This window comes from Cavia porcellus, unplaced genomic scaffold (assembly GCF_034190915.1).
Source record: "Cavia porcellus strain 051 isolate PalLab524CR breed Dunkin Hartley unplaced genomic scaffold, mCavPor4.1 scaffold_29, whole genome shotgun sequence".
NCBI classification, from domain to species: Eukaryota; Metazoa; Chordata; class Mammalia; order Rodentia; family Caviidae; genus Cavia; species Cavia porcellus.
Genome location: NW_026947512.1, coordinates 10,361,313 through 10,385,674, shown reverse-complemented (window position 1 = coordinate 10,385,674; position 24,362 = coordinate 10,361,313). Strand labels below are relative to the sequence as shown.

Genomic DNA, 24,362 nt, shown 5'->3' with positions numbered 1-24,362 from the left:
AGGTCAGGGCAGGGGTCCAGGTCCAGGGAACTTGAGAAGGGAGATCCAATAGCACCCCTGGGCCTCTCCTTTCCTGTGCTCCTTTCTCTTTGTAAAATCCCACTTTCATTTTTCTCCTGGGCAGGTTCTTTTATCCTCCATTCTTTTTCCACTCCCTTCCATTCCCCTTTCCAAGGGACAGCTTCAGTTTTTAGGGATGCTACTGATCCCCATGCCAACTCAGACACATCAGACAACCCTTAAAAGATGCTGACGTGCAAAACAAATAAGAGAAGGAAAGCAAAGCCATAGTGAGGACTCTACCATCAAGCATTCACCTGCAGAGTGGACCCCAAGAACTCTTCCACTTGACATCCAGACATTAATTCAGGCAGGCAGTTGCTGGAGGGAGAGAAAGCGGGGAGGTGGCTCTGCCAGCTGACTCAGGACAGCTTGACACACTTAATTGGGGTGTGGCCAATTATTTTGACAATTTTGTCTTGCCATATTGGTTAAATGTTTTCTGCCATAGCAACCCAACCTCTGCCCAAAGAGAGCAAGGGCAGGAGAATGAGTCCTTCCTTTATTTTGTGCCCCACAGCACCTGGCACCATGCTGCACATTGGGTAAGAGCTCAGAAATACCATTTGAATAAATGAATGAAGCCAGATACTATACCTGGGGGGTATCTATTTGCATATGAAATGTGATTAACTTTTTACAGAAATCCAAGGGAAGGCTGTCATTCAGAGTAATGCCTTTGCTGATTCTTCCACTGCTCAAAATATCCTTTGAACTTCTCTTAGAATTATCTGTAGGCTAGTTAATGAGCCACACAAGAATAACAATCTTACTACATTATAATCACTCTAAGTACATGGAATGATTTCCTCCCTCATACTGCAGAATTCAGCTCAGGAAAGCTTGCAAGACTGTCTCTACCCACTTTCAAAGGAGCCCTTTTGAAACTTTTAGTTTTTTACCTGCAACACAGTCCATAATATTTTTCCCTAATCTTATTTACTTAGGGGGAGAGAGAAAGGGCAGGGAAAAGGGTGTCTTGGTGTGCTTAGAGTCTCGGGGGTCAAAATAAGGAAAGCTTGCATTATCCTGGACCCCCACCTTTCCATGGCAAATGGAACTATTTAAATTCTCACTGTTGTTTTTCCAGTATGAGACTGGGAAGAGCTTGTATATTCTAAGAATATAAAAAAACAACAAAGCATTTCAAATCCTCAGGAAGTCTCTGCTTTGAACATAAAAACAGAGCAGAAAGGTGCTCAGTTATGATTGATAGTAAGTCCTTCCAGGTTTCTAAATGGGAACCCTGCCAGCTCAGCCATCAGGACAGCAAGCTCACAAGAGCAAGTGGGAGGTGACAGCTGCCTTTTAAAATCCACAGAAACTCCTGTGCGAGGTTGAGGACAAGCAGGCTTTGCAGAGGTTGGTACTGCAGCAGTGCTGTTGGCTGAACCTGAAGATGGTGACCCATCATTCCTGCCATCTACCATCTGTCCCTGTCGCTCAGTATCTCCTTCTCCAGAGAACAGGCTGCTGGATGCCGTGCCGTGGGTGCATGGAGAGCAGCCTCCACTGTAATCCCTGCGCCTTCACATGGGGCTTAGCCAAGCAAAGAACTGAGCTTTCCTTGGCATGCAGCTTAAGTCTCTTGGCAAAGAAACAGGTCCCAGCTCATCAGAAAGTCTATCTTGGGCAGCCATGAGCAGATGGATTGGGGTTTCTTGGGGTCAAGCATTAGCACTTGTCCAGCTCCTCCTCCAAACTGGATATTTATAGTTGAAAAACAATCTGTCTGTTGGGAAGTATAAGGAATCCTCTTGGCAGAGGGATAGGGAGGGAAAACGGAGTGGGAGTTCAGATTTCCACTGAGCTCCTCTGTGCCCAAGGTTCTTTGCACTGGTTTCCTTATAGCGAAAGTTTGGGAGCTTTGGGGGCAGTCTTTCTTAGTTTTCTTAGGTCCCATGTCAACATTTTTAAAATGACAAAGATTGGACAAGAGGATGAGATTGATCGTGTTGACTCTGCTGATAGAGGGAAATGAGGCTGGCAGCTCAGGAAGAAGTCGCACTTCACTGCCATGCTCTAATCATGGGCAGGCTTGTGCTAATCCATCCCTGTCTACATTTGGGAACTAATAGTACATTTTTGGTATGCAGAAACCCAGAATTAGAGTTATTATCTTAAGTTCTAGGCTAGAACAAAACCAATGATTTCCCACAGGCCTGAATGTAGGACTCATTAAAAGAATTCATCAACCAACTAAACTCACAAATTCTGAGCGATACCAGGATACAGAGTCTGAAATAAGAGTAGAGTAATATTCTGGAATGTTCTTTCATGAATTTTCTTTTATAGGTAATTCCTTTTTACCTTGCAACTCATTCACCTTTGAAGTTGGACCAGAACATAAAAGAACCATTGGAGAAACAAAACTCAGATCCTAGATATTGAGTTCTCTAAACTCAAATCTTGGAATTGCAAGAGAAAAGACTCATCCAGTTATGGCTGTGTTGTTTTAATATCAAAATATATATTTGACTGTCAGAAACAAAGCTTGGAGAACTCGAGTATAAAGTTCACATCACAAACCAGAGAAGAGGCAGATACCTGTGATTATAATGACAGTTTCCCTATCATATGGAGAGGGAATAAGGGCTTTTGCCATTGGGTTCTAGCCATGGCAGGCTTGTGCTATTGCATCCATGTCTCTACCTGGGGTATAAAAGCACATATGTGGAATGTGGGCACCCAGAATTAAGGTTACTATTTGAGATCCCAGGTTACAGCAAAAGTAAACAACTCCCCAGACCAGAGTCTAATACTCATTGAAGGGAATTATCAGCCAGCTAAATTCTCTACCTCAAGGGAACTTGAAATGGGAAGAGGAGTACATGTTTCAGTATGAGAGTGAACCACACTCTTCTTGCTACCTTGAGGGTGAATCTCTGGGAAGGGTGGTGGAGGATGCCATAAAGTAGATAGAGAGGCCTTTATCATGCTTCTTTCTGGAACCACTGGACCTAGTGCCCATACCATTATAGCAGTGAGTTGTGCACATAGACGAGATGGCAGGTTCTATAGCTTGAATGTTGTTGCCTCCAAAATTCATGTTGAGATTTAGGCTATAAAGGCTCTGTTCTTTTTTATCATTTTTTTTTGTCTTTTTCTTTTTTATCGGTACCGGGGACCAAACTCATGACCGCCTGCTTGCAAGGCAGGTGCTTATGCCACTGAGCTAAATCCCCAGCCCAGAAGGCTCTGTTCTTAAGAATAGATTAATGTTATCATTGTGAATTCCTTGGAATAAGAGTTTGTTTGCTATAAAAGGGGAAATATAGCCCCTTTTCATCTCTCATCCTCTTTGTCCTTGGCCACAAGGCTTTCAGCCACGTTACAATGCAGCAAGGAAACCCTTTCCAGATGTTCACACCCTGATACTGGGTTTTCCAGCTTCCAGAACTGTGAAAAGTAAATTTTGGTCAGTTGTAAATTTATCTGGCTTCATGTATCCTGTTACAGTAGCGCAAAACAGACTAAACAATGGGACAGGTGTGGGCAAATAAAATGACCCTGCTAAAGCTGGACTGGTTCCTAAAAGACATGGAAGAGATTCTACAGCCTCATCAGAACACAGAAGGTGCCTACATTCTGATGTCCAGGAGGTCTTCCATAGCAGCCAGGAGCAAGAAAGCCCAAATAGGGGCTGAATTGGTATTGAAGCCCTAGAAACACACAGTGCCTATGAATGCTGAGGTGGGAACCTAGCTGACTGGGGAACCTGTTAAACAGACACAGAAAATATGACAAACATACCCCCAAAATCACATGACACTAGCAACAAGCTTCAGCAGAGAAGAGACCCTGTACCAGAAGCTTCTCTCATGATGCTAAGACTGTGCAGAATTCCTATTCCTACCTACATCCCGAAACCCAGGGCACCCCAGCGAGCACTAAAAGATGACTTATAGTGGTCAGCGTATCTCAGGGATTTCCAGGAACAGGAGAAGAAGACACAAGGAGATTCCATGGTTTGGGTCAGTGGAACCCAGAGTGGGATGATGCTTAACAAAGAAAGCACAGCCAAGATGGTAGATGATGCCAGTGATCAGAAGAAATTGGCAAACCTCAGTGGGGATAAAGCAAAGCCAGAGATTGCTCAGAGACCCTCAGGGCTCCTCTTCTGTACCTCCCCATGCCTGCAGCATTTTAAGGTGTGCTGTGACCATCCCTGGACTGGCATGGTGAAAGTCATCCACTGCTTAAGAAGGACATCTGTAGACAACACAATACAAACAAAGACCACAGAACTGATTGATCAAACACAGAAAAATTGGACTGTAACAAAGGTCGGCTGACAATAAATGTCTGCTCAACTTGAAACACCACGAAACACAGAATTGGCACTCAGAAGCCAAAAAGTATGGGGGTATAATCTGGGTCCAGAAGACATGCGGTGTCTCCAAATGCCAGCTTTGTGACCTGGACACATTTCTTGACCTCTTGAAGCTCAGATACAAACAGGATGATAATGCAAACCTTGAAGAGTGGTGCTATTTGAGGCCTTATTGGTTCAATTACATCTCTTGAAATAGATATATTGGTCTTAAACCCCAGTAACACAGAATAGGACCTTGTTTGGAATAGAATCTTTACAGAGGCAAATTAAAATGAAGTAATTAGCTTGTGTCCTAGTCCAATGTGACTGTGTCCTTATAAGAAAGGGACATTTGGACAGAGAGACAGGTGCACGTAGAGGGAAGATGGTCAGAAGACAAGAAGAAATAGTTATGTGATGAAATGATAGATTTACAAGCCGTAGGATGCTAAGATTTTCAGTCCAACACCAGAAGCTAAAAGAGGCAAGGAAAGATTGTCCACTAAGTACTCAGCAAGGGGGTGGGCTTAATAATTCCCTGATTTTGGACTTCTGGCTTCTAAAATACTGTGATAATAAATTCCTATTGTTTTAAGCCATTCAGTGTTTGGCACATTGCTATGGCAACCTTAGAGAACCAATGTAAGTCTTTCAAAGTCTGAGTTTATGATAATATGAAAAGGGTCATATTAGTAAACTCTAAAAAATTCAAAATTATATTAAAACACTTACTATTTTATGCACAAAACCCTTTATGACACTGGACACAGTGTCCTAGGATCTTCTGGTTCGGCGAGAACTTGATTTGCATCATTTTCATTCTTATAATAAATAGACCAATAATAATAAAAAGAAGTACTCAACATTTTTATTAGCCTGCAGCCTCATTTTTTAAAAAGACTGGCTTAATTTATTTTTAGGCTCAGGGGCTTGTTTTAATTAGCACAGCTGAATATATATTAACTGCAAATGAACTTTCCTATATCTCCGGCCCAACTGTCACCATACAGCTCCGTCACAATTCATGGTGATTTCTGCCACAGTAGCACAGAATCAGCCTGGGCTAAGGTGTATCTAAACATGTGACTGTTTACTGATCACCTGTTCTGCCTCCTAACAGGTAATATTGGTGATAGGAAACTCGGGCGTTTATATGTGCTAGCATGTTTTGAGACTTTATCCACGTTAACAGTTTTAAACCCTTTAATGAAAACTGATACAATGGATGCATTTATCTACATGTAACAAGACAAAAATCAAAGCAACACAAGAAATGGAGGCACAGGAACTGAGAGAGGGTTAAATAATTTGCATAAGGTCATATAACTAACCATTGTGGAACCAGACTTTGAACTCAACTGCCCAAACTTAAGCACTAAGCTATAGTAACTGTCATTCAAGGCAAAGTGGTTCTTGAAGTGGTTTGAAGAAACTCATGAAAGGGTAGGGAAAATACTGAGTGTTTACTGTGTGCCAAGAGTATGGTGAAAACATCATCTTCTTAAGATTGGTAGCATCCCAAAAGCAAAAATATTGTCATGAGAAAGTTGAAGCAGGAAGAGGTTAAATAACTGGAGCAAGATCTCTCAGATCATAAGTCTTACAGTTGTGATTCAAACTTACATCTTTTTGACTCCAAAATTTATGCTTTTTCCACCATGTTGTTCTGGATCAGAAGATAGGGGAACCTTAAATATCTGGTCACATCCCATCTAGACAGGTGCTGCTTGCAGAACAATCTTATAAATTGTGATTCCTAAGTATCTCCAGTTGTGGAAAACTTATTCCTACATGGGCACACTGTTCCTTCCTTCCTTCTTTCCTTCCTTCATCTCCTTATTTTCTTTCCTTCTTGTCATTGATTAAGGAAGAGTCTAGACAGAGTTTTCTCAGCTATTCTATGCATATATAAAGAGAAACTTTGCCGTGGTGTGGAATAAACAGGTTTAGATAGCACAGGATGTGTTTAGATAGCACAGCCACTGGATGCCCTATGTGCCCAGCTGTACAGAAGCTTGGGCACACTCGTAACTCACCTGAAGGCATAGTTAGCTTTTGTCTGAAAGAAGTGATCAATAAGTAATAAGATAATGTTAATTCAACACTGCTTGTCCTAAAGTGAGATAGACAGAACTAGAAGAATATAGGAGGGAAATCTGAAGTGACCAGAGAAGTCACCAAGGAAGAAAAACTTTCTACAGTAGTATCTGATTTCAACCTGGAGACAGTTGGGTGCTGGTTGGAAGACATTTATGTCCAGGGAAATCCTGTTTACATGTGTTGGGTATTTCATTACACCATTTTCAGCTGTCTTGATTTTCTGTCTCTATTTCACTCTTCTTCCTTCTATCTTTTTTTTGTGTTTGGACCACTGCACTAGGCTTTCCTTCCTGGGGTGGTACCATCAGCATATAGGTAGACCCCTCAAGTGGCCTTTCTTAGCCAATCTAAGGTGAGAAAAGTAGCCAAATTTCCTAAGTACATTCACTTTGATGAAAGAGTCACAGGGCCATTGGCTGCTGGGTGCTACTGAGGTGCTGAGACTCACCCAACTGGCATGGTCTGAAATAATCTTTGGCCTGAAATAATATTAAGTTAATCTGGAGTCATCTCTGGCAAAAACCATACTTCTGGACATCAATTGGGTATGCCTAACATGGCAGCTTCTTCCTTATGTACCAAATTTGCTTTAAATAATAAAACACCAACAACAATAGTCCATCAGTATTCTACAGCTCAGTGGGAAGTGATTTCATATACAGCTTTATTTTCTCAAACATTTTATTCTGACATTTATTTTACAACCAAATACCAAAGACTTATTTCTCTACAAAGCCTGCATTACATCGACATGATTTTTCCTTCGAGAAAATGTACCCATAAACAAATCACTGAATGAAAAAAGAAAATGCTCCGTGTCCTAGCACAGCTTGGTAAATTACCACAAAACCTTCAGCTTATAACAGTTGCTGGCCCAGAACATCTAACATATGGTAACTCCTGATTCTCAATACATTATTGTGAAATTAATTGAATTAAGGAAAGCACGGTGGCATGAGAGGAAAGTGGGCTTTGGATTCAGATAGCTGTGGGTTTCAATCTGTACCTGTTCACTTGCCTGCTCAGTGACTTGCAGTGAATTGTTTGATAATTTTAAGCTTCAGTTTTCTCCTTTTTAAAACTAAGGTAAAAATGCCTGAGTCACAGGCAAGGATTAAGTGAAATAGTGTTCTTAATGTCTAGCTCAAAATTGGTTATGGCACATACTCAGAATCAATCATTCTCTCCTTTCTTCAAATTAGCCCACTAACCAAGATGTATAGCATGTTCCAATAAATCATCAATCAATCAAAGTAAGAATCAAACACCTAGTGTCAAAGGAGTCTCTAGAAGTACTTAGACATTTTTTGACAAAATAAAACAAAACAAAAACATCAGACCCACCCCCACCTCCAGAATTTCTAATGAAGGTTTCATGGTTTGAGCCTGGAAAGCAGAATCTTTTCCAAAGATTCCCAGGTGATTCGTGATTTTAGTGAGAAGGGCTGAAAAACACCGGACCTGTTCTCTTGTGCTCTGAGCAGCCTGTGCATAATGCTGTATGCCCTCTGTGTAACCATTAAGAGAGAAAAACCCAGCAGTGCGGGCCACTCGCACAGTGGAGTGAATTATATATATGTCATAAAGAGAAGATTTTAAGAATGAGAGGTGATTGCTTTCTCTGATTGAAGACAGCTGAGAGTGGATGATCACTCCAATTATTTGAAGAGTTACTATGTGAAGAGCAATTGGGCTTGTCGTACACGGTCTGAAGGGATCAAACTCTATAAATTAGGAGTTCAAATCAGATATGACCAAAGGTCGAATGAGATATCTTTAGCCTTAGTGAGTTCATACTCACTAGAGGAATGCAAGATGACACTGTATAACAACCTAGTGAAAACAGGTATTTAAGAGGTATTTAAGCACTAAGCATTTAGACTCATTTTTTATGGATCCTCTCAATACTTTGAGGCGATAACAGGGTAATTCATTTTCCATCATTAGTTGGGACAAAGATGGCAGACAAAGTGACAGGATGAAAAATCCCAACCCATCACTCCCTATGTGTCTCAGCAACTTGGTCCCTCCTAGCACGTGGATGTGAGTGAGCACGCCCCATAGACAGGTGAAGCTACTGAGACTCCTGACAGCTATGACAAGAAGCCAGAGACCCATTGGCTGGTGAAATGTTGGAAAATCTAGACTAGTGCTTCCTGCTTTGTTTTCTTTTTAAAGCAATAGAGTCTTCCCTTTTTTGTTGTTGTTTATACAAACAAATTCAACTTAGAAATCTAACTTCTGATCAAAGGGAAGCTGCTCTGAATGGCTGAGAGAGGCATTCTCTGTCTCTCTTGTGAGTCCAGCAGTGGCCCCTGGGGCCCTTGCTCAGAACACTAGAGTCCCGTAATGCAGGTTTCACAAACTATAACTTGCAGAAAATTCTTTCTTTTTACACATGAATAAAATGGAGCTCAGAATTGCTAAGTAACTCAGTCAGAGTCATACAGCTCATGAGAGCAGAGAAAAGCCCAGACTCAAGCTCTTCTCTTTTGGACTGTATGCCTTTCCCTCTAGCCCACATGAAAGGTCTAATGCAGGACAAGAATAATTTCAGACATGGTTGTCCTCCCACTTCCTGTGAATTCATCCATGGCAATAATGATGCATAAAAAGCCCAAGAACTCATTTCAACCAAAACTGACAGCCTCCTGCTGGGGGATGCCCAGCCCCTTCTGTATTTCTGCTGGTGGAGATGGATGTTCTCAATAGCTAGTTTCTTATTCAGTGTCCTCAGTGACCAAGACTCTCTCTTAGTAAGCTGACCAGCTAGGATTTGAGAAGGCAAGGTCAGCAATTGCATCCAAACCAAACAACTGACACAGTTTGGGGGCACTGGTTTGCTTTTCTTCTTGTCTGCTGAACAGGAGTAAGAGTTTAGAGAACTTTCACCACAAGGCAGGTAATAGAATGAACAAGGAGTTGGTAAGGACTTGTGAGTAATTTAGAGAGTAAATCTTGTGTGATGGGAGAGAGTGGACTCACTCCTTCACTCACTCAGGCACTCTCTCTGCCTCTCACTCCAGCCCTGACTCAGTTCAGCACACATTTATACAGCTCTTGCTACATTCTAGGCAACGCTTTTACAAAAAAGCAATGCAAAAAGAAAGCATAGAATTATTGTAAAAAATTCAAGACAAACCAAATTTCAAAATTTTGAAAAAAGACAGAATCTGTAGTTCTGATTTTATTCATTTGCCTCAGGCTCTAGTAGGACTCACCATGGAATGTTATTTATCATATTTTTATCTAAAATTTTGGAGTCTGGAGTTTATAATATTGCAGTTTGCTAAGTGGGTTGATAATATTGTAGTTTGCTAAGCTGATAATATTGCAGCTTGCTAAGTTCGTAATATTGCAGTTTGCTAAGTGGGTAGATTTTAGGTGCTCTTACCACACACACATACATACACACAGAAGCCGCAGCTAGGGGTGATGATATGTATGTTCATTTACTTGTCCATAGTAGATATTTAATATGTGAATATCGAAACATCAGGTTGTGTACCTTAAATTAAACTAAAATTTGATATTTCGTTCAAAACAGATATTGTACTAATTTTGATTTTTAAAAATGTACCAACTTTCCACAAGAAATGTAATCATTATGTACTATGCACATGTACTAATAAACTCAAATAGTAATAAAAAGAAGAAAGAGTGGAAAAATTACATTAAATGTTATTTATTTCAACTACAGGGTCCTTTTGGTGCCTCTTTATCTTTTCTATGTCCAGTAAGTTCCTCATTCACTTAACCCTAGTTCTGGACATGCTCAGATGTTAATAAGAGGGCACAAAAAATAAATAAGATATGTCCCTTTTTTTACGGAGTTCTTGATCTAGTGAGAAAAATAGACAGTTAACAACTAATTGAAATGTAATTATTTCATAACAGAACTCCATGCAAGGGACAGTGGTCCAAAGGAGGGAGGAGTCCATTCTGTTGGGAGGCCTTGCTGCAAAGAAGAAGGAAAGTGCATTTCCACAAGAAAAAAGCTCAGAGTAAGTTGCAGAGAAATTCAGTGCACGATGAGCCATGCAGTCTCGCTGACCAGTGTGCAAAATGAAAGCCCAGGAGGTCTAGGCAGCGGGTGAGTTCTTGAGAAGCAGGTGGGAGTCTGGGACTGCTAACACTGATGGGATAAAGCTTTAGTCAAAATCTATGCTCCAAGAACCTCATTTCAGTTGCAAGACACTGGGCATGTCACACGGAAAAGACAGTAGAACCAGGTAACTGACAAGAAGCTTAGAAACAGACTGCAAGAGAACAGCATTCCAAGGAAGGTGTAGGCAGTCATTCTGGGTGGGGCAGAGGAGGTCAGAGAAAAGGTGGCCTGCAAGGATGGCACTGCAGAAGTTAGCAAAGCCCCAGGGTTTGATATTCTCCCGGCCACCTCCTCTCTGATGTGTGTGTCTTGCTGGCAGCTCCATGACTCAACAGTTTCCATTCACTCCTCTTCGTGAATGCAGCCCAGGAGTACCTGAGGAGGAAGCGTCCTCTGTAGCCCCAGCTTGGATGGCAGCCAGGGCTCTGTGTCCCTGGTACATAATCCCAGCTGACTCTCCTTGCTGGATAAGCACAGAAAAAGATATAAATAACAGCAGCAACAAACCCCTCCCAGGACCGCTGTGGGATTAATAAGCCCTTGAGACTCAGGCATTCCAAACCCTGCAGAAACTAGCACTTCAATTGTTATTATGAGCAAGCTCCCAGCCACGGCTCCTTCAGCACACGCTGTTAGCTAATCTCTCCCCATCTATTGCCAGAAACCATCAATCACCCAGTTCCTGTCTCCTAACTCATAGGCTGGGAAGGGAGGGAAGAAGCTATCTGGACAGTCTGGCTAGATGGGCTGTCTGCTGACTGACCCTCAGGATAACGTGAAGATAGAGCACAGATTGGGAGATAACCAAGGTAGAAGTGGACTTGGATTCTCTGCCTGATAGTTCTGTGAATCCGGATGGCCCATGAAAGGTCTGTTGACAAATATTCCCATTTTTCATCTGGGTACATGGTAGCCTTGCTCTTACTGGATTCTGGGGTTGGTGTGGCCATGTGACTTGATTTGGCCAAGAAATGTGAGGGAAAGAGAAGTGGAAGCTGAAGCTTTAAAATCTAGCACAAAAATCAAAATGTTCTTTTTCACTTACTGTTGCAACTGAGAAAATACAAGTCAATTTTGATTTATCTTGGGGATCTAAGTGGCTAGCATAAGCAAAAACCCCTGGTGGCCTGCTTTCCACAGGATGAAAAATGAACTTCTGTGCTTTAAACTACTGAGACTTGAGGTTATTTGTTACTGCAGCCTAACCTACGTGATCCTAACTGATTCAGGACAAGTTATGTTTTCCAGAAGACTAGTTTTCTTATAAAATGAGGATAATATCATCTTACAGAGATAGAACATACTTAACAAGAGATAATTCATATGAAATCATTTGCAATACTCAGTCCATAATAAGTGCTCAATAATTGTAAATTTGCATGGTTAGTATTATTATCATAATACTATAACCTATTTTCTTGGATTCTCTCTGCCTCCTACTGCTGAAGCTCTCCTTCATCCCAGCTGGAGGTATTGTCCTCTCTGTGCAGACTGACCCTACTCTCAGGCTCTGAGACCAAGTCCAGCTGAGGAAGGAGTGTGTGGAGGCACTCTAATCCAGCGGTCAGAACTGTGGTACCAGTTGTGCCTTCCCACAAAGCTGGCCTACTCTGAGCTTTAGAACTAGCTCCTGGGCTTCTGCTACCTATCTGGAGCCCTGCCCTTCCCCCATGCTACATCTCAGGAATGGTAAGTGGGTTCTCATATTATTTCCAATGTGTTCACTAACAACTTTCACATGTAGCTGTCCCATGTCTAGGGCTTAAAGCCTGACCCTGAATCCTTCTGGAGTCCTGCTACCCTCTGGCGGATACCCCTGTTAGAGACAGTCTGCTGGAATCCTTACTACTGTGTTCTCGAGGTGTGCTCTTCCCCCCCCCCCCCACCTCCCTCAATCTCTGGGCACCCTGTGGCTGCTGTTCCCTTGCTTGCTGTTCTCTGACAACTTTCCTCTCAGTAGCTGCTGCTGGCTCTTTTACCTGCCATCTTTTCTGGGGCACATGGAAGAGCTGTAAACTTGTTTGTACTTGTAGTTCCAAAGTTTGCTATGCAGTAGGTGCTCAGAAGACATTTGTTAAATGGTGAATGAGTAAATGGTATCATGGAATCATTGAACCCCAGTGCCAGGACTGATATCAAAGTTATACGTGCAAAACCCTTCTTCTTTATATTGAAAAAAATTGAAGTTCAGAGGTACAAACCTCATAGATAAACTAGTGGTACTGACCAGGGTGCTGGCCCCTGCCCTTTCAACCCTGCCCAGTCTAGTCAACCCTGCCGAGTCCAAAGCAAACAGACAAACAAAAAAAGAAAGCAAAACCTCTGTGTCTCAGATTCCTGGATGCCATGATGTTGAAAAATGTCTTAAAGCTTGTCAAGGCCAGGAGTAAATGTAATCTACAGAGAGAAGACTCTACAAAGAGCCCTCCTGCCTGCTTCCCTTTTAAAGCAGAAAGAAATAGAAAATGAGACAGTAGCACATAAAGGAAATAACTTTCTTTGTTTATTCTTTTTGTCAGCCCATTTGAGTATGGAAAGGGGAGTATGCATTTGGATAAGCAAGGCAGATACTGCAAATACATCCTGATCATCTTTTCCTCCCACAACAGGGGCAGCGTCCTGTCTCACTCTGTGTGTGTGGCCAAGGGCTCCCTCCATCCTGCTCCACCTCTTCAGGTACTCTCACACCCAGGTTTGTGGAAGTCTCTCTTCCAGGGCCCTCATGGAGGGCAATCTCATGGATGTCTTATGACAGCCTAGAAGCATAAGCCTATACCATGTCACGTAGTGACCTCATACACACAAAGCGACTTCAAATTCTCTAGTCTGTCATGTCCCCGAGTCTCCCCAAATCCAGGCCCCATTCCCAAAGTCATTTGCAACTTGATGCTTTACTTACATGCTTCCTCGTGGGGCCTAGGACAGTGCAGTGTCCTTCAGAAGGCCCAAGATTTGGTTGAGAAAGAAAATCCAGAAGCATGAGGCCTTGTCTCTTGGATTTTCTTCAAGGAGAAAATGACCCAAACCGTGAGAGTGAATTCTGTTAGCTTGGGTTCTTTACTGGCATCTTTTGGTCCCATGAGCTAGAAAACAAGACTAAAGCTGACCCTGGCCTGACCTTCTGCTGGGCTTTAGCAAGGCATTGTTCTATACCACCCTGCAGAGATGCCCATGGCCACCTCTGTCCCAGATGCCAAGCCAGTGGGATTTCCCTACAGAGCCCAACCCATTTTTTTTTCCTAGAGGCAGCCAGTGTTTCCCTACCAGTGTGCAGTGATGGATGATTGAGGAACTTATACATTTCAAGTTGTGCACCATTAATGGACCCCTCTGGAAGGTGTTCCATGTTAATAAGCCCAGCCTATGATGAAGCCTGGCTAGGGAACCCCATGGCTTTCTCATTTTTTCTGCTGAAGCTGAATGAAGTGGTCTTTGCTCTTATCTCATCTCACCATCATGTGTCTAGGAGCACTTTCCTGAGAGTGAGTCATTTAGACCCTTTACACCACGATTTCACTGTTATTAATCATCATCTAGCTAAGAGCAACATGAGACTTATAGATGAGACAACTGTCGTTCATGAGATCAAGCGATCTCCCCAAAGTCACAGCTCAAGGCTTGAGCCTGAGAAAGGCTCAGTCCCTCTGTCTCTGTCTCTTTCAATATTTGGTTTCGTACATTAGAAATTATTTTCTTCAAGTTCTGAACTGAGTAGTGATTCATAAAGTTCTATCTTTCCTTTCCCCCAGCCTGCTCCTCATTAACAGAAAAATCAAAGTTTCTTTTTTTTTTTTTTTTCAGGGCTTCTGATTGCAGTGCAGAGCTGCTTTTTAGCGAGTATCTAGTTACAGTGCTGGGAGAAACATTCATGTTAGCTGTAGCTACAGGGGCAATGTGTTCATTGTACTTTCTGATTGGGGGCTCTTCTTTCACGCTACCTGTTGAGATGCTTTTAGGTGAATCAATAGTGGCAAAATTTCTGTATGAGAATAGATTAAGGATCATAATCTGGATGAAAGGATAAAGTCTAGGGACACACCTTGGAGCTGTCCTTGCAGAGAAAGTGTGCTACTTTCTTTAGCATGTTTACTTGTGATGGTTGGGTGGAGAGTAGTGAGAGGTTATGGGACAGCTAAAACCAGTCCTGAACCTTCCGACTTAGTCTCCAAGTTGTGCTGTAATCACGTAGAAAATTCAGAGAGAATGTAGACCATGGAAGCCAATCCAGAGTGACAGTTTGCATGTCTACAAGCACTGAGAAAATTGAGACCCCTTTTGTAAGGGAGTCCTCTTGAGAGCGACCAGGTAAAATAATTGGAAAAATAATTTCTGCAAAAATAACCTAACAATGAAGAAACTCAGCACCTCTGACCATTGTAGAAGTCACAAGTTTCAGGAACTTGTGTGATCGATAGATTCTGAATTCCCTCATCACTATGAGCTTCCTTTACTGCTTCAACTGAAATCAATAAAATGACATTTCAAAACAGCCCGCCCCTCAAAGATCCTGTGCATGCCAGTGCAGCATCTTCATTGCTTCTGTCCTGTGTTCTTGTCTGTGCAGAGAAGGTGGATGTGGGTGTCTTCCATCTGACAAGTGAGGCCCAGGATCATTTGTTTTCTCTAAGATAGAGAAACATTCCTGAGTTCCCTTCCTCAGTGCCAACTATCCTCCCAAACAGATGAGTCTTAGGCAGAATATTTCACATTGATGACTCCAGAACTCAGGCTGGCAGCAGTGCTGAATTTCTTATATCAGACTTTGTTTCTGTAGTGATTACTCATCCAGAAAACCACATGGCATATCTTAGGAGGGCTACCGTGAAAGAGGCCTCTCTCTGTTCACACCCTACCCAGCCCGGCTACCTAAGCATCTCAGGAGATTCTAGTTTCCTGGTGTGAATTTTGTTTCCTTGTCAAAGTTTCTCAAGCCCCAGAGCATGCATTCTATAAAAACAGAGAAAAGTTGAGAGTACCAGTTAGGGAATGTAATTTTCTGGAATGTTGCTGGTGTGAATGTTATCCTGGGACCTGTAGAAATTCTGCCTCTTTGACCACCTTTATTTTTACTGCTTTAAATTTATGTTATCAGTATAGGGTAAAGCAAAGGGCTTCCTTTGAAGTATTAAATACTACCTACTGCTTAGATCTTGCCTTATCTTTCCTCCAGAATGCTTTTTCTTTCCATTTCTTTTTCTACGCATCATCTGTTATTCAATTTTTCCCTTATCACCATGGGTCTATTTTTTTTTGATCCTTTTTTTTTTTATTCTAAAGCATTTTTGGCATCTCTTATTTTTGTATTTAATCATATGTTATTTTGTATTGTTGTCTGTTTCACATTTATAATATTGGTTTTCCAAGTGAGATTAAAAACTATTTTAAGTTAGGAATCATTGACAATAGATTTTTGGGATTGCCTAATATTGGTAGGGAATGTGTCATTGGGAGAGCATACAAAGTACAGACTCATAAAAAAATTAGAGTTGGAAGGAACTTAGAGGTTGTCCGGGCCAAGTCATTCATTTTATAAATGATATGCAAAACAAAATACAAAAGGAGTCTTTGATATTCCAGAGCATATGTCTAAACCGACACAGTATAAGCCCTGGGTTGGAGCCTTCCACGTCCCACGTTACCCTTCCACCCCCATCAAATATTTCCTTCTAGAAACAGGACATGAACTTCTCAGGTTCCTTTTACACATTATGAAAATAAAGTCAGAGCAACTTTGTGTTGATTCAGTTGTCTTTGCAATCATCCCCATCCCCCAACCCTCAGAAGTGGTGATTTTCAATGATCAGCCCCATTTCTCTTTGCTTTGAGTCCTCTCTCATCCACAGTTTTCACTTCCCACAGTTTCAGTTATATGAAGTCAACCTGAGTCCAAAAATATTAAATGAAAAAAACTCCAAAATAAGCAGATGTTTTCAATTTCATGCTATTCTGAGTAGCATGATGAAATCCTGAACCCTCCCAATCTGTTCTTTGTGGGCCACGGACTGTCTCTTCATCCAGTGTATCCACATTGTATGTTGCCCTTCAATGGTTTCTTAGTGATCAGTTATTAGATTATGGTCATGGTATCACAGTGCTTATGTTCAAGCACCACTCCTCTCACTAAATAACAACCCCAACACATGAGAAATGAAAGTAGGAATTTGGAAAGCCAAAGGGAAGTTATGAAGTGCTTCTTTGAAATGAAAAGATTAAAGTTCTCCACTCAGTAAGGAAAGAAAAACTTGCACGCCTGTTCTGCTAAACTTGATGGTAGGCATAAAACATAATGTGTACAGAGTTCAGTATTGCCAATATCTCAGACACCCACTGAGGATCTTGGAAGATACTTTTAGTTGACAAGGGGGCCTAGGGTCTAGTGGGCCCACAAACTTATTAGGTAGAATGACTGAAGTGAATTAACCAATGAAGATGATGTATAAAAGAGAAAGGGCAGTGGGCTGGATTCCCAGACCATGCATGATCTGGCTAGTTAAACAATGAGAACCAACAACAATGATGGATAGAGTTTACTGAGAATTCATCTGGTGCCAGAATTGTACCATTCCATATATATTCTCTCATTTATTACTCACAACACCCTTATGAAGTGGGTGTTCTATTATCCTAATTTTATAAATGAGGAGGCTGAGGCACGAGAGATTAAGCAACTCTGGTGGAGGGAGAAGAATGCAATTAATAGAGGAGGAGCTGTCAGAATTCTGTGATTTTTCTGTTATTCTAGAACTCTATAGGTCTTATAAAAACATTTTCACCTCCACTTTTGTTTCACTGGAAAATTCATATGAGTTTAAAACCAAGGCTGAAAACTATTCTGTGAATCAGATATTTGGCATGGCTACCCAATGTATCAAAAAATGTTTTAATAATGTCTATAATTGGGAAGTGGGTATATGGAATTACTGATTTGGGGCTTCCTTTGGAAAACTGGAAGGACCCTGGGCCTGTTTCCAAATAGCAAGAGCCAGGAGGAGCTAAGAGGTGGTGGGACCTTCCAGCAGATTCTCCAGTCCCCCAATGACTCTCTTGAGATATGAGGCATGGCTAACTGGCTGGGCAAGTGGATGTGATGTCAGTCTGGAGATCCAGGAGGCACGTGCCCAAACTCTGGACCTGGGACCAATCAGAAAGTGCTACCTTCAATCTTCTCATGAGGATGCAAGTAAGATTTTTGGTTAATATGTTTAGATTTGACATCAGACTGAGGAGTAGGAGATAAACAAAACAAAACAATGTTTTCTCTTTGACAGTGGTCTATTCTTACCCTGCAAAGTATATTTTTTCCTACTTTTAATTGCCCTGTACTCAATCTGTAGAGTGTGTTACTTTTACTGTTTTTGATAAATATAAAACTTTACTGCTTTTTGAGTTTGTCTTGATCAATTCTTTGTTCAGAACAGAAAGAACCTAGAAAATACTTCTAGAAGGAGACCTCAGGCCCCAGAAACCTGTAGCAGTCCCACTTACCAAAATGGAAGCCACACTCAGCTGCCGTGATGTCTGGCTGACAGCTTGGTCCCCAGAATCTTCTATTTTTGACACCTGCTTATTAAAGTTTCTTCTATGTCTTGGAAACTGGACTGAATATATATATATATATATATATATATATATAATCTTCTGAAAATCAATGATCTTTCTAAATTAGAAGGGTGCATTATTGTCAAAATAACAAACCTTATTTTCCAGTGTGGGAATAATCATTGAATATTTCTCTAGAACCACTTTCGTGATATGGAAAAATCAGCCTCTGTTCTGCAACTGTCGAATAGTGCCTTCAAACATTAGACCCTTGCCAAACCAATTTTCCCCTTTCAAATTCAACACTGCTCCATTTATCTCAGTGGGGACTAAAGACCAGCTAAATCTGAAGTCATAAAGCTCAGGCTTTTTGAATGATTTTGGTCAAAACAGCTTTTTTGTAAGCAGCCAAAGTATGCTTACTTTACATTCTTCCTTCTCAAAAGAAACTAAAGAGAGATTTCTAAAAATTTTCCAAAACATTTCACCTCTGAGCTGATTATAAATGTGGAGAATTTCATTTGGAAAAGGGGCACATATTTCAGAGCGTTATCAGCTCTCATAAATAGGAGATTATAATGGAATCAAGGTTCCTCCCCTCTTGCCTTTAACTAGAGTGAATGCTCCTGTGAGCACTATAATAATGATGTTTTGCATTTATATAGCACCATTCATTCTTCTGAGGAGCTCAAAACGATTTACAAACATTATCTCATTAAATCCTCTCAAACATCCCTGTGAGACAAGTAACCACAAGAGAGATTATCCCTGAGGTACAAAGCTCCCTCAGGCAGGGCTGGGGTAGGATGAGCTGCCCATAATCCCAGTCCATGTCCCACAGGGCTGGAAACAGAGCTCCGGTCTGTAAAATGTTGGTTGGAGGCTTGTGTGAGGAGCAGTGTTTTGTGGGGAAGTTAGAAGTGACTTTGTTTCCCACGTGTTCTTCCATTGCTTCCAGGGGGCTGTGCAATGGGACATCATGCCCAGGCCTCCCATCTGGAGAGTATTCTTCACTACTGTGGACAGAAGGGGCATTGAGGGACCACTGTTAAATTCATGAATGCTACTTTAGTCTCAAGATGTCCAGCTGCACTTGGTGGTACTAAAAGTTCTAGTTGTACCCAGTGGTGTTGAATTTTCTCAGAGTTTTCTCTTTATTTTTAAGACACTGGGGCCCATTCTCAAATGCCTGTACCTGACAGTGACTTTGGATGGGGAAAGAACCCCATCTGTTTGGGATACTAAGGCAGGACTTGTTGAGGCATCTATTAGGAATGTGTGTACAGAGCCAGGGCAGAGTACTTAGCTGGATCGGTTACATAGTTTAGCATTGACACACTGACCTTCGGAACAGTGAGATGAGCTGGGCCACAAAGGAAAGCAGAGGACATTAGTGAAAGAATAAATTTTAATATAAATGGGAACTCCTCAGTCTTCTGGAACAATTACTCCTTTGGATTCCTTTCCATCGTGTGTGTCCTTACTATAGGACAGAAAAGGGATAATAAAATTGAGCAAATCTTTTGGCTAGTTAGTGCCTTTAAATCCAGCTCCTCAAGGCATTCTCAACAGCCAGATAATCTTTGGTCATCCTTACCATCAGCAAAAAATTCTTACAGGTTACTACATGTGGGACATAATGTCAAGTTCTGAAGATGCCACAAACATTGTAAAGCCACATAGGACACCTTCCTTGCCTTAGATGAATAGAAGACACACTTAAGAGCAAACTTACTTGCAGAAAGCAAATGTATGACAGCTCTCAAAGACAAAAAAATCTCCCTGCAAACACAAAATGTTTTCTTTTAGGAGATTTAAATGTAGGCCTCATCTTGTACAATTCCTTCTTTCAATTCAGTTTATTATTTATAAAGCATCCATCAAAACAAAAGTCCAGTCAGGTTAAATGACTTCATCAAGGTCACAGTGTTAGTTACTTCAAAAAAAAAAAAAAATCTCACCAAAATTCAAGGTACCACTTTCCATGATACATAAATAAAGTACATTTTAAGAATTGTATGAGCTTATGCTTGTCCAATACAGTTATGGTTTTAGCAGGCATGTTTTCTTTTTAAGGCCTTGGAAACGAGCACAGAGCATATGTTTATGGAATATGCAGATACTCTATAAGTAGGAGACATTGATGAAACTAAGTATGATGACAATTACAATCCAAATTCACAAAGACTATGAGAATTTAAGACTATGCCCCCAAATGAATGCAGATACATATTTGGATAAGGGTAGACTCTGTAATTAGTTTCCAGAAGGACAGGATATGAGTCCCAAGAGACATTGGTCCAGAGATTTTAGTAGTGTGTGTGTGTGTGTGTGTGTGTGTGTGTGTGTACATGCATGCGTGTCTTTTATCCTAAAGAAGACACTCAAAAACCCAGGTCTGGGTAAGTCTCCACTAATTTTGGAGTCCAGCTGCTCAGTGGCTTATGTGTAACTCTGACAGTCTGACAAATCTCAACATCCTCATGTCCGCATACCTTCTGCAATGCCCGAATGTACTGTAAGCACCGTGAAGGCAGACATGCAGTAGGAGTCATGCACTGGGACTTTGTGGTTGGGCTCAGAGGAGATGTGCCCTTAAATTTAAGGTACTCTTAGCCCTGGAGGAGCCATAGGAGTCCCATGCTCAGTCATGGAGAGGCGCAATGGAATAGTGGTTCCTGACCCCAACCTCCATTACTGTCTCTTATAGGGTTGGCTTGCTACAACAGAGAGGGATGGGGGATGCTAATCAGAGTGGAAGTGAAGGTTTCTAGCTTATAAAGCTGAAGGAGAAAGCAGGAACGGGAGCCCCAGGGAAAGAATGCTCAGAAGAGTCTGTATCAGCTTGGCCACCTCGAGTCCCACCAGGAAACTTCTCCTCCTTTTGGTTGCTCCCAGGTCTTCCTAACACCAAGGACAGCAGCCTAGAGTGTCCTGTTTGCACAGTGGCCCATGTCCCTCTGGCTTTCACCTGAGGTATTTAGTGGGTTCTTTGGAACTTCTTGTGTTGCCATGGTGATGGCAGCAGGCTGTTAGAGTCTTACTGGGAAACAGGAAAATTTGGGGTTTTGAGGATTGCAGCCAAGTGCCACCAAGCAGCCTGGGCTCCTAGATTAATGAGGTCTCAGTCAGCATGGCTGGCTGTGCCAGGATCTCGCATTAGCGGTCATGCAACTGGGCCACCTGGGTGTAGGCAGGAGCAGTGACACAGCAGCAAGCACATGCTAAATTGCAGTACAAGTTGGGAATCTGGTGGCTCATCTGGTGGCCTGAGCAGGCAGGCGAACACTAGAGCAGTGAAGATCTGCAGGCAGCCCAGGCTTCCTGAAAGTCCTGGTCAGCGGGTTCCCTGCCACTCCATGCTGTTCTTCGAACTGCTTTCTGTCCTGCTTGAACCCATAAAGCGCACTGCCCAGAGAAATAACACAGGAGATGCAGACTCACAGCAAGACAGGCTGCAGCTCAGGCAGCAGGCAACCTCCTAGTCTGGAGAGGCTGACTGCTGGTTCTTTTCCAGGAAGGAGGAGCAAGATGAAGAACTAAAATTCCCTTCCACAAGGCTCTCTTTACCTACCTACCTACCCTGGCAGTCTCTATGCTGCCAGCTTGTTACACAGGTTAGAGTAGCTAGTTCTCACACACTCCAAAACTGGACTCTGGGGGTTGGAATCTCAGTTTTTCCACTTATTAGCATGACCTTGAGCAGGTTACTTAGCCCTTCTGTGTTTTTGAGAAGTTCCATATCTGCACAATAAGGATAATGATCACTACCTAAGAGAGGTGATATGGGAGTATGTGGTAGTTAACATAATGCCTGCCAAGAGTTAAAGCATTGCATATATGTTAATTATTACTAGTAGCATCATTATTATCAGTCTGGACTTGACTAGTGAGGTGTGATAAAGTAAAAGGGCCGGAAGGAGTGATTCTTCACTGCCATTTGGGGAACGGCTCTGCAGGTAGTCTAGTACCCAACCCTGACTGCCAGTATCTGCTTTGACATACTAGTGGAAAGCAAGGCTTTTTTTTATGCCTTTTGTGAGCTATGGTGCTCCATACTGAGTGTACTGAATCAAATGGCCCCACAGCTGCAATATGCACAGAGTCTGAATGGGAAGACAGGGCGGCCACATACAGGTAAACTGATTGTGTCCCACAGGTGAGTACAGTAGAATAAATAAATATACTGTCTAAGCCATGCTCCCTGGCATGGGGTTAAAAGTGGCCTGCAGGAAGGAAGGAAGGAAAGAAGAAGGAAGGAAGGAAGGAAGGAAGGAAGGAAGGAAGGAAGGAAAGAAGGAAGGAAGGGAGGGAAGAAAGACCTTTTAATTTTCATCTATCCATCCTAAAAACTCTCAGCAACTTTTAACTTTAGTGAACAACACAATAAAGAAAAAACAATCAAGATATTTCCCTCAGAACCAGGTCTTGGATTAAAAACATATGCAACAAAAGAAGCTTGAGTTTGTGTTTGTGGTTTTGAGTGAGACAATTTCTCTCCTTTTCTCAGTCTGGCAATTTGTTGTCTTCATTTTTTTACGTTATGCAGCATTTGTTTAGATTAATTTTGCTGCAGAGATAAATTAGTTTGCTCATAATAAAAATGACATATGTTTCTACACATTTACCCATATTATGTATGTAGAAATATGTGTACAAATGCAGAAACCGGGAGATGCACAAATGCCTTGATGCTTTATCTTCAGTTTGTGTTCAGCTATTTTGATAATCTAGTAGTCAGTTATATTTGTCAGAGGAAGCTGGCTAAAGTCCCTGTATCCTGCATTTGCTCTGCAGGGAGTACGATGTGAGATGGCCAGGCCTTACCCTGGGGGACAGCTCTGTATGGAGGACACCTCCAGACAGAGAGAGCTGAGGTCTTTGCCTTTGTATCCATGATGACCCTACTTGGCCATGGCCACTGTTTACGCAGAAGTTAGTCATTCTGATTGTTATATTTATGTATCTCTGAAGGTTTCAATATGTGGCACTTGTGGCTTTTGGCTCCATGGCAGAAGAAAAAGATAAACAAACCAAAGTTAAAAGTCTTGGGTTCTAGTTCTGGATTTGTGATACTAAAAGCTGCATAACATTGGTAAATATCCAATGGTACAGGCTTGAGTTTCTTGTTCTGAAAATGTGGATAAGAATATTTACAGGATATTTGTGGGGATATGATGCTATAAGGTATGTGAGAATCATGAAACACCACATGCGGCCAAATAAAAGTCACTGAGCATCTGTTTATGTGCCAGGCACTGACCTAAGAGATACACAGAGGGAAATTGTTCCTGCTTTTGACTCGCTTATGGTCTGTAAAATGAGAAAGTTGTAATCCATTATTTCTACAGTCCCTTTCAGCTTCAGGGATCTTTTTTATTCTCTTCCTATCTAATGGAATAATCATAGAATCTTGGAGCTGGAAGGACTGCAGGAGGAAAGAATGCATATACATGCAAAACACACATGGACAGTTTAAAAGAAACTGAAGAAATGTGCACATCACAGAGAAATACCCTGCTGCTGGTTTCCCTGGACCCTCTCTACAGAGCAGAGAGATCAGAGGACCGACCCTCTGCGGTGACTTAGCATGCAGCAGAAGGAAAGTGTGCACCAGACTTTCCTCTGAGTGAGTTTGCAAAGTTTATGAGTCTACTTTAAATTAATAAGATAAGTGTTTACTTTCCAGGCTTTGCCAAGAGAATATATCCTCAAACTACCTGCTGTCTCACTCTAATTAAATGCTCAGAGGCAAGAAACAGTGTTCCAGTAATTGTCAGAAGAACATTCAGTCTCCTCATTCCTCTCTGTCCGTGGTCTTGTTAAAACATAGGATTCTGGCTCCTCCTCCAGAGTTTCTGACCCAGGAGGCCTGGCTGGACCTCAGAGTTTTGCATTTTTAATAAGTTCCCAGGTGAGACTTTGTTACAGGTTCAAGTTGACACATGAGACCAAGTGGCCTAAATCATCATCAAGTTTACCACCAGGTCAGACCTAACACAGAGATGCACACCCACGGCCCACACATCGTTTCGATCTCCAATCTGCAGGGAATCTTTTATGAATTCTCTGCTGACACTAGGTCCCCCTGCTTTCAGGAACAATATGAGGAACAACCTTGAGAAGTCCCTGGCATCTCAGTCTGCAAAGTTGCTGAGGATGTTAGCTCCTATGTGTCCTGATGTCCCTCAATTAGACTAGCAGGAGTGAAATCTGTCACATCTCAGATACAGGAGAAAC

General features: G+C 41.9%; 1 protein-coding gene across 2 annotated transcripts in view; it reads right to left on the bottom strand.

Moving 5' to 3' along the window:
- Positions 1-24,362, bottom strand: part of Tnr (tenascin R) — a 427,384-nt gene that overhangs the window by 266,079 nt on the left and 136,943 nt on the right. The window lies entirely within an intron of this gene.